We start from the raw sequence: 11,631 nt of genomic DNA on the forward strand, positions 1-11,631 counted from the left end.
AGAGAGAGGAGAGAGAGAGAGAGAGAGAGAGAGAGAGAGAGAGAGAGAGAGAGGAAATCTTTGTTAAGTTTGTCTGTGCTTTCTATCCCTTCTACAAGACTCAGAAGATTGGGATTTTTGCAGTCTGACAGCACCCTACCCAATCTTCTTTGAAACTCTCCAGCACTGGGTGAGCATGGGCAGATACTGTTTTGACTGTCCTGAACATAGGGTGGTTTTGTTTGCTTATTTGGTTGTTTCTATACCCCAGGCCTGTCCACTCCCTTGACAATGAGTGGTCTTGCCCGGATGTCTCTTGGCTTCACTCCCACCCAGTCCAAATCTGTGAATTTTTGGATTCGGTTCTTGCTCTGAGTGTCAGCTCTGGGCCTCACTGGGTCTTCTCTGTCTTACTAGAAAGGCTTCTGCCTCATCTACTCCTCAGGGCTTTGGAAATGACCTAACACTGTCCTGTGGGGAGGCAGGCCAGCTGTGTCACGGGGCGGGGTCTGTGGCTGTGAGTTGGCAAGATTAGAGGGTTTTTGTCTGCGGGTGGGAATCCACAACCTGACTCCCTCTGTCCTGTCCTGTAAAGTTTCATTACGGGTAATCCTTCTACCTACCTTTCCACAAATTCGTTTTAAGGATGTGGCTGACTACGTGTGTGTGTGTGTGTGTGTGTGTGTGTGTGTGTGTGTGTGTTAACCAAACTTCCTTTCCAAGAGTTGAAAGGAGGCCCTTGCCTCCAAGATGCCCCGTTCTGATTTGTACTGCAGGAATATATGTCTTCATAAAGTGCCGGGGGTTCTGGATTGAACATTTGGGTAATTTGTTATCAGCTTGGTTGCCAAATTTTTCTTCTGCGTATTTACTGTTGCTAGTCTTTTTTGAGAACAGCCCCCTTAAAAACATCTTGTGAATAAATTGGTTTATACTTGTATTTGTTTTATTTTGTTTCCTGTTTAGTAAATCAGACCAGGAACTATCTCTTAGGAATGTATTGATAGTATTATTGATAATATATGATCCACCAGCTTCTACCATTTCTTTGCCTCGGCCGTGAATGTTTGTCAAGTATCTGTGTGTTTTACATAAGTTTCTCACCATGAGAATATCCCAGGGAGCATTTCTTCAGTTGTTAAGCCTCAACTGGATTGAAACAAATTATTAAAATATCTGTTTTTTTAAATCCTATATTCATGTCTTTTTATTTTATTTGTGAATCGACTGGAATAATGTTATTTAAAACATGGAATGTTATAGGTGCTTAATACTTTCTCTCTTTCTGGCTCTTCCGTGTTTTAATTAATCTGTTTTCTGCTTCACCATTAAACCGGTTTACCCATTGAAGACCTTAGGAAGGAGGACAGTGCCTTTGAACAAGCATCTATCCTTGCTATGAAAGGATGGTTGTATCATGTGGCACCGAGGCTTTCCCACTGTGGAACACACCTGCTATGGAGAGGGAGCCTCCCAGGAAGTGCTGGCAGCCATAGCAAATATTTAGAGGTGACTGTATCAACAGCATGGTTCCCCAGGAAGGTAGATGGAGGATGGGCTGTGAGAGAAGATCTCAATGTGTTTTCCACTTGAATGAGTGTGACATGGGTTCAGAACAGGTGTGAGTGGCAGAAGGATGTCTCTAACTGAGGTTTACTAAAATTCTGAAGGAAAAACGGGCAGACATTTATTTTTGATTATCCTTTACACAATCCGGGTTTTTAGCTGCCACCACTACTCTTCCCAAAAATCCACTATCAGAGACCTGTGCCTTGGGGTCATCTCTTCTGGCCTTTTAATGCCACGATTCAAAGTCAAGGTCAGACAACTGGCTGATTTAGAGAGGAGACAGTCCCTTTAATCTCCACAAGCCACAGACCAGTACAGACTACATATCTTCTGCCGGGGTGGAACCACTATACTTTTTTTTTCTGCTGCTAATCTATAGCTAGTATTCCATAGCCATGCGTTTGATGAACAGAGAGCTAGTTCATACTTTCAAAGCATATTGATCTAATAGATGAATGAATCATGCTTCATTTATGATTAGCAATGCCTCCATTAGAAGCATTTAATTTTGTGTGTGGAAAAACGGCACATGTCAGAGACCACTGCCATCCTCATCATCAGTTTATAAAGGAACATAATTAAAACCCTCCTATTTTTTGGAAACATTTCTTATCCTCTTTTTATTCGTGAACATGGTCTCATGTTTAAGGAACTCCTGGGTCTTCACTGAAATGTTTTATCTTAGAATGAAGTCTTCCACAGGGACTTTCTCCTGTTCAGCACTTGAGGAAAATGACTCAGTTATATGCTTTCACTGGCTTCGATATTAACATTCCATCCCTTCCTAAATACTCTCATATTTGCCCTTACGACGATTCATGAAAACAAAAACCAATTAGGATACCAGCCTTGGGAATATATACTGAATGTTCAACAACGGAGCCCTTTTGCTGCAAATGGCTTATTTATTCAGACCAATGAAGTGGTGTCTTCGGTGTTTGCATTGTTTGAATTATTTTGTATCATTTGTTTACATTTTCTAATAACTTCTCTTTACATACATATTTTCCTGAAGTTTATGATTTGTTCTTTTTCTCTCTTTGCTCTTTGCCATTCTTCTCGTCCCTTTTCTAACATCCAAGCTATTGCTCTAGTTGGGAAAAGTGAGATGGGAGAAAGCTTGGTAGCCCTTTTGGCATTGGTAACCAATGATGTTATCACTTGCATGTATGCACATGTACACACACGCACACTTACAAATTGCCAGCACACTGTATGGGTTTAAGGCTGTAGCTTACTTCTAGCTAGAAGTGGTGATGTATTGCTGAGGAATATGGCTGTCTCCTCATTGGTGAGGTGAAGTACATGCCTCAGACTTGGGTCTTGACACCCTGCAGTGGCTCTTTTCGGGGACTCCTTTGACAGTGACATTGTCCCACAATTTGACTTCCAGCTTGTATGTATTTCCAGTGAAAAATCTTTCTAGCGTTAGCTGCTAACTGGGTACTCGCTTAAACCGTCTTTCATTGAAGGAGAATTTTGAATTCCAGTTTCAAATTTGGAGCTTATTAGCAATGATAGCAAAGGAGAATCTGTTTTGTTTGCTTGATAGAAAGCGGTATGTGCATGTTCATGTACACACATACACACACACACATACACACACACACACACACACGTGCTACAAAATTCTCCTAGATCAAGGGAACAAATACCAAACACCCATTTCTCCATAAGGAATGCTGAGGACGCAAACAGCAGACACTAAGATTTGTTTTCTGATGGACGCTTCATGCCCCAGACCTCCACAGATGGATTTTGCCCGCATTTCTGCCTCTGTGAAGCAAACCAGTAGCGTTAAACTTACTGCTCCTTGTTCCTACCCCACCCTCATTGTCTCCAGTTCTGTTCCACGAAGCCTTCTCATCTGTCAAGTGCTGTTCACTCCCAGTCTTTTAATCAGCCCAAATTTAACAATGAGTCAAATACTTAAAATCCACATTAAAGAGGGGAGGAAAAGGGGGCCTCTAAAGTGGCCCACGCCACTGTCAATATCCAAAGATGGGTCATTTTTCCCCACCTAATGGTGATGCATGAGCTTTGTTTTAAATAGTGAAGTGGTTTGTACAAAGGGTAATTCCTGGTAAATGAAGCCATTGCTCATGGTGGACACCTTCAGATCGAAAGCAATTGAACTGAAACCCGCACATCAGCCCTTTCTGTCTTTAATTAGAAAGTGCGGCTCAGTGTGGAAGCTCACTGGGGTAGAGGGCTCACTCATGGAGGCCGGATGGCGGTGTTGTTGCGGGGGCTCGCGTCTCCGCACCATACGTGGCTGTAAATTAGGGACACATTAGGTAAGGCGTAACAATTATTGCTGCATAGGAAAGTTCAGTTCTCGTTGCAGTCTCTCCCCCTGCATCCCCATCTGATGATTTACGGAGGGGACAAATGACACTTTATCACATTCTTTCTTCTTGGCTTAATCCCATACTGATTTATTAGACAGGGCTGTGGATTGGGGGTAGTCAATAGTGCCAATAACGCAGAAAAGAATTAGGATAGATTATCTTCATGTCTGAATTGTTTAAAGCGATCTAAGTAGCTAGAATGAGCACATTCGTAGGCCTAGCTAGCTGTTTGCCATGAGATGTCTGCCTGCCTCTGTCTTCAGATATTGTCTGCAATATTTTTTTTTAAATAAAACCCTGCTGGTTTTTCTGTTCTTTTCTAAAGACAGAGAGAAGGTATGTGTGTTGGAGCTGTTCTGAGAGGGTGAGGCCCAGCGTCCAGTGGGCTGGATGCTTCTTTGCCTTCCCCTCCACAGAGAGAAATGTGTCCCCAAATCAGCTGCATTCCTACCTGGGTTGGCCTCTTCGTTAAAGTCACTTAAAGCGACGTTCATTCGTGGAACCCATAATGCATCTGTCTGTCCACAGACGGGCGTCTCCTCTGCCATCACTCTCTGCCTGCCATTTCGTGGTAGGTTGTGCGTCAGAACATGAGAGCCAGCAGCTCTGCCTGAGCTGGGAATGGAGAAAGCCCAGTCATTAGTGCTCACGCACCATCTGTTTTCCTTACAGCCGGCCCTTGAGTGATTGTCCGGCAGACGATGTGCTGAGGGGAGACGATGGTTTTTAGGGGTTTCTGATTCATTTCACCAAGCTTCCTGCCCCAAGAGAGAACATAATGCTTGTTTATTCATATTGGCTGCTAAGAAGCAGTGTAGTTTATCAGGCAAATCGTAGTCTTCTGGAAGAGAAAGGCATTGTGGCATGGTGAAGAAAACCAGGTTTGCGCATTTGTGCCTAAGGGGGCTGCTGATGGGCATGGGGTATCACCCTGAGGAAGAAGCAGCTCTGGCAGACACGAGTGCAATTGTTCCATCTGCAGAGACTTCTTTAATGGACAGGGAGAGGTGTCCCAGGGTGCTGCGTAATTCAATTCATAAAAGCATAGAGTGTTCCGTTCATCAATACAGTTGCCTATTTCCAGAGTGACTAGAGAAAGTCTTTCAGGACTGAGCACTGGGCTGTAGCTGTCACCCTGATGGCACTTGCCGCTCCTGGCCCTGTTGAGGAGGAGTCTGTGTCAAATAGGGTCAGCTCTTAAGCACAGTAGCTCCAGAAGGACCCTGACTCTTCTACCACGGTGAGTGCAAATCAACTGGGGAAATGAGCAGTGGTAACACAGTCTGCCCTTACAAGAGGAAGCAACTGGAAGATGGATTACCAAAGAATCCCAAATTCAGGGTTCAAGCACCTCTTAAGGTTAGGAAAGTGCAAAGGTCAGAATTCCCAGACCTCTGATATGGCCGGGAAGTGGGACTTTTACAGCTGCTTCTGTTTTTCCAGCATAGCGGAACTGTGATTATTTGGCTGAGAAAGAGCCGAAGATGATTTCTGTCCTTCGCATGGGAATCTTCCCTTTGGAGTCCTCTACAGTTGATCTGCATTTCTTGTATTTAACAAGTGTTTGACCAATTCCAGGGCGTTGTTTCTGAGCTTCACAGTGAGATAGATAGTTAAGGTCTTTCAGTCTTTTCCTAAATTTCACCCACAATGCCTCAGGGCTGATTACAGAGGGTGTAAGTGTTCAGTAAAGAGAGCTATAGATGAATATGTGGCATGACAGAACTATGAAACAAGGGGAGACGGTACTCACTGCCCTCTGCTATGTACAGGGTCAGGTACATATAGTCACTTGTTTGTGGGAAATTGTTTCCAAGTGTTGTTGCCATTTCAGTTTGTTAAGAAGTGTCGGCACTGTTATGGGGCTGAGGCTCCAGGAAAAGGTGGATGTGGCTAGGGATGAAGCCAGAAACTAGTTTCAGATTGGGAAGCATAGGAAAGGAGATGGAGAGGATAATGGCTAAGGCTCAGGGGAGTCTCTGCAGAGGTGATGGTTCTTCAGAGCTGAGGTGCAAGAATCCTGGGCTTGGGAGGAGCTAAAGAAAGCAGTCTAGGGCAGGAGAGAGGAAGAATGGACCTGGGGAAATAGATTAAGTGGTAAAATGTTTGCCACGCAAGCATGAAGACCTGTGCTTAGCTAGCACCTGGTGGTGGTGGTGGTGGTGGTGGTGGTGGTGGTGGTGGTGGTGGGAGTTGGCAAGCAGGTTTGTTGGCCCATGTTTAAATATCACAGCCCAGGGGAGGCAGAGACAAGAGGACCCTTGGGTCTCTCCAGTCACTAGTTTAGCCATCCAGGCCAGTTTAAAGTCAGGAAAGACCAGATCTTAAAAAATGCAAAGTGGGGACGGTGGCTGAGGAGTGGACCAAGTTGATTTGGGGGCTGCATGCACACCTATATGCATGCACCAGCAAGGACACACACACACACACACATGCACACACACACGGAATTGTCTTCAGCTACAGAAGACACCATGGCAATCTTAGATACACGGAGATAGGAAACAATAGAAATGGGTCTCATCCAGGGTCGTCCAGTCTCTGAGGATAGGGAAAGGGAGGCACTGTGTCCATCCTGTAGTCTCACTCTGGCTTGGATGGGGACATAGGGTGAAAAGGGGGACCTATTGACATTCCAGAATTGTAGAATAGTGCATGCAAGGTGTGGACCCAGGACAGAGGCAGTAGGTAGGAGGAGAGTTTGATCAAACTCCTAGGGTATTTACCAAGAGGCCCCAAGGCTGTTTGGTGGCAACTCTGTAATCTTGTCCAGGGGCCATGAGTAATGAGTGAGTCAATGGAACGACAGAAGGATAGCCGGCTCTCTCTCCACTTTAGCTACCCATCAGTCCCTTCCTCATTTCTACCAACCTCCTCATTGCCACAGCTGACACCTTTGCTAATTCCGAAGTTAACTTACATTTGAGTTGGCAAGGACCCTTTCCCAATCAGTAGCGATAGATAAGTTTTCCAGTATCCATAGAAATCAACAGTCACTCCTGTGTTTGCTTTTTGATTCTAAGTTTGTAGAGTCCACATGATGTATGCATGTATTTGCTCACTTATTGTGTCACTTGAGGTTACACTAGAGCCTACGACATGGTAAGTAAGTGCTTTACCACTGACTTGATCTATCCTCCCATCTCTTTTCACCTTTTATTCTGAAACAAGGCTTTAGTAAGTCACCCAGGCTATCCCTCACCTTTCCTTTCTTCTACCGCCATCACCCTTGTTGCTGGAATGACGGCCTGAGCCACCACTACACTCTTCTCATTCTGTGGTTTTTGAACTCCCAAAGGGTGCCAGATGCCCTTAGTAAGCAAGGGCCAGGGCTCCCCCATCCCTGGAAGAGCATCTTCCATGCTGCATTTAGACACAGATCAGATTGGCCCATGGCGTGTGTTAGGAATCTTGTTCCATTCCCGGCCGGGAATGGTTCCATCCTTCCTTCTTTCCTTCCTGATCCAATGCGCAAAGAACAAGACTATATAATTAACCTACAACTTTCTACACAGCACCTCTCCCTCACTCTGCCCACATAGCAGCCCACAGCAAAGGAAAGATATTCTGTATTTAATGTATAGAGTATACAGAGGGTTCTTCAGCAGTGGGCTGGTCAGAAGGCTGCTACCATGGTCCTTAGGGCTCATCAAATTCTATTTGCTGTGCAGTTGCACCCAGTTTTGATCTTTTCCTCTGCGTTGTTTCAGCACACACAGACTAGTAAGTAGTGTGGGAATGCCAAGTGTGTGTTCTCAGGGACTTCATGACTATTTTCCTTTTCTTCTGTGGCTATGGAACGAAGTACGGCAGCTTTAGGATCTAAGGGCCTCAGATTTCCCCGGACTCAGGAAATGCAAGGAGAGCTTGGCTTTAATGAGTCTTTTCTTTCCTCGGTGACAGATGCTTGCCTGGCTCTCACCTGGAGAACTGGATTTTTCTTATTGGAAATAGCAGCACGCATCTGTGTGTTCCTTCCAGGAGAACTGCTTTCTATGCCTAGGTTGGGTAGTGCTTAGCTCTCGGGAGAGGATTTGAGCTGAGAGATGACGCCCCTCTCCTGGAATGCTCCGTGAGCAATGAGCAGCAACTGTGGGATCTTAGGCAGGGAGAAAGTCCTTCCGGTTCATATTCAAAAGCTGGTCTTCCCTTAGAAACCTGCAAGCCGACTTTCCCTGCAAAATGTGGTTTGTGAAAAGCAGGTGTCTCTTGCCCTCGTCTATAGAGCAGAAATCAAGCTCTGAGGCTTAATCCCAACTCCGTTATTCATGAGCTGATCTGACTGAATCGAGCAATGCACTTAACTTGATTTGGACCTTAATTGCTTCTTCGGAAAAAATCGAGACAAGAATGGTCATTTTATATTGTTCTTCATTAGATGAAGCAGGGTATCACTCGGGCTTGAGATGCAGCACAATGCAGGTAGGTGCCCAAGATACTAAAAAAAAAAGATCCTCACATTGATGTTAAAGAGATGTCTCAATGTGTTAAGATAACACAGGGCCTGCTCCTGGAAACTGCCCACTTCTCCTGAATGGGAATACTTATGCGCCCATGGCCTGCTGAGGTTACAGGTACCAGGAATCTGAGGTCATATCCTGGCTGCTCAGTTCTCTGTTCCCCCTTCCTCTTCTGGGTCTTTGCTGGTGGTGGTGGTGGTGGTGGCGGTGGCAGCGGCTGTGGCATGGCTGCATAGCTCAATTGATGCTCCATGGCAGGAAGAGGAATACCAATCATCTTGCTCTTGTCAGTAGCAAAATTATTTACTTTCAAAAGCTGACAAAATCATACTGCAGGGGCTTCATTTATTTCTATTCAGAATGGCACTGTGCCCTGGTGCAGGAGATTCCGGACATGGTGATGCAGAATCCAATAGACTTCAACATGGTGAGCAGCTGCTCAAAAGTGGACAGTTCAGAGGAATCTTGGTGCAGTTAGGGCGCCTGCGTCCCTGACTTGGAGGCCAAAGCAAACACTAGGATTGATGAAGCACATGGGTCCAGATTCAGTGTGATGGGAAAGGACAGAGCCCCTGCTGTCCGATCATTTGTTCCTTTGATTCTGGGAACATAAGAGCAAGGTGTAAGGGACTTCAACTGGGTCACTCCCGTAGTCTCTGGAAACACAAAAGCACCTCCTACAGACAGCTTGTGCTGGCTTCCCCATCCAGTGCCTTTGCTTACATGGGCTGACAGGCTCGCTCATCCAGATAATCTTTCAAAAGCTATGCATTTTTTTTCCTTTTTTGCTTTCTTCTCTTTTTTCCCCTTCAACACCTTCCTTTCTAAGGATTCCAAGGAGCTGCCAAAGCAGGAAGGGAATGGAGTCTTTGCCTGCTGATGCAATTTCAGTTCCTTCCACTAGGGGTCTCTGTGTCAAACTCCAGATTCCTTGCACTTTCTTTTTCTTCTCTCTCTCTCTCTTTTTTTTTTCCTTCCCCACTTTCTTCTCTTTTGTTTCAGCTTAGGAAAGGAAGCTTTTTTTGTAAACAGGAAGAGCTACTGTGAGTTCATTGAAGGGGCCAGAGGATTTTGCTATCCTCAGCACCATGATGGCAATGACATAATTAAAATAGTGACATAATCAATAATGTTTATGGAGTCTTGGGTGGCAAGAACATGACTCAGCAAATTTACATGGATTTTTCTCTTTTAATCTCACACATAGGCCTCCAGGGAGTCAGTATACTTACTTCTTATTTCTTGTTCCTTGTTTTCATTTGAGGAAGGGTCTTGCTGTATAGTTCATCCTGGTCTCTAACTCATAGCAACTCTCCTGCCTCAGCTTTCCTCATGCTGGGATTGTAGTTGTGTGTAACAGCAAGTCCTGCCCAGGTTTCACCTACCCATTTAACTACTTTCTCTCTCCCTTTCTTTAACACAGACAACAAGAGACAGAGGTGTGAGAGGTGATATTTAAAGCCACGGAGTTTTTCCAGACCCCACACTGAAAGACATTGCTATTCAGTGACTTGTCACCGAGGAGGGGCTAGAAGGGAGAAACAAAAATATTTAGGAAATTAAAGTGGTGTTTTAAGTGCTCTATTCAAGAAGATGAGTTTTATATAGATGGAATCCTGAGTCTGTCTGCCTCCCCCTGCTGTGGAGGCTTCTGGTAGAACTTGATTTAAGAGGTCTAAGGCAGGCTGTCTGTCCACTGTCCAGAGTGTCCCTTGGCTTTGCTTTAATCATCAGAAAGGAGATGATCTGAACATCCTTCCTCCTTGAAGCAGATAGTTATGGAGAAAATCTCAGCCGACAACCCAGGCTGACTTCACACTCATTTTAGAGCATAGATGATGTGGCATGACCTCAAATTCATGGCAGTCCTCCTGCCTCAGCCTTGTGAGTACTGGGATTACAGGCACGAGACAGCTGGTCTTATCTTAAATCATTAGGGCTATGGGTTTGTTCGTTAAGGCACTTAGTAGGCCTTGAGTCTGGGTTGCAGAGGATTCAAAGAGAAAGTGTGGGGCTAGAAGGCAGTGTCCGCAGACAGTGATAGAGTGTGTTTCTGCAAAGCCAATTCCAGCCTCCAAAGCTCCGCCTTGAACCAAAGCTCTTCCACTGACCAGGAACGCAGTCCCTGCCTGGCTCCGTCTGTATTAATGATTTATAAAGCCACACCGCTCCTTTTGTTCACGAGCAGGGCCTTGTCCTGTTCATAAAGGCATTTCAGGGAGTGGGGTCCTGGGTGGCCATGTTGTTAGCTCAATGCTGTGAAGGCTGCTTCATAAATCAAAAGAGCCTGGTACTTTGCTGCTTCTGAGCTCTGAGATAGCGTGCGTGTGTGCGCAGTGTGATTGCATGTGTATGTGCACCAGTGTGTGCTTGAATCAGATTCACTTAGGGATGGCTACTTTGCCTTTCCATAAAGAATGAATGAAGGAGAGGATGCAATTGGGCTTAGGTGCTTCAGGGTCAAGGGGTTGGGTTTCCTGGCAGCTTCCTGGCCCCATTTGTTTTTCATTTGATGTTTATGTTTTCCGGTGCTGGCCATGAAAATGGGCTAATGCAACCTTATTAGCATAAAGAGATGCAAACCCCATTAGAATCCCCTTCCTCTTGCATCATCAAAACCTGCAGAGGAGGCAGGAAGCAAGCCCACTGAAGGCTCTTCACTGCCAGCCAACACCAGCTTCCTGTGCTCTTTAAACAATGGCGATTGGGGCATTTTTAAGAATTGCTACAATTTCATTGACTCACCAGAAAAGAGTTCTATCTTGTTTTGGACACGAGTGGGAGTGTTTATTATGTGGGCCTGGAATGCTGGATCTAGGAAACTTCCGTAAAGTAAGCGGTAGAGCCTTGGAACACTCGGGTTTTAAGATTAGAGGCTGTTTGTTTGTCTTGCTTTTAGGTGTCAGAAAGAGATGTTGTGACCGTGTGGTTCATTTGGAGTTGTGAATTCTTTCATGCTATGCTCAGAGAGCGGCTCTATGGTTTAGTCTGCCTCTTGGTTTGTGTTCACTCTGGACTGCATCTTAAATTCTGTTATGTGTTCCGGTTTATATGTGCAGGGTTTTTCTCCTCCTGTAGAACCAAGAACTGACAACCAAGATAGGACTGAGAAGGAGCTGGAAGGGAGAAACAAAAATATTTAAGAAATTAAAGTGGTGTTTTAAGTGCTCTATCCAAGAAGATGAGTTTTGCATAGATGGAATCCTGAATTTCAAAATGCTGTTAACAAGAAGAACACAAGTATGTCAAGCTTTTAAGAAATAAGCATGAAA

General features: G+C 45.0%; 1 protein-coding gene across 13 annotated transcripts in view; it reads left to right on the top strand.

The window, feature by feature from the left end:
- The window catches only part of Rbfox1 (RNA binding fox-1 homolog 1), a 1,689,477-nt gene that overhangs the window by 1,308,186 nt on the left and 369,660 nt on the right, over positions 1-11,631 (top strand). The gene's annotated exons all lie outside the window — the stretch shown is intronic.

The sequence above is a fragment of the Microtus ochrogaster genome, chromosome 7 (genome assembly GCF_000317375.1).
Source record: "Microtus ochrogaster isolate Prairie Vole_2 chromosome 7, MicOch1.0, whole genome shotgun sequence".
In the NCBI taxonomy this organism is placed as follows: domain Eukaryota; kingdom Metazoa; phylum Chordata; class Mammalia; order Rodentia; family Cricetidae; genus Microtus; species Microtus ochrogaster.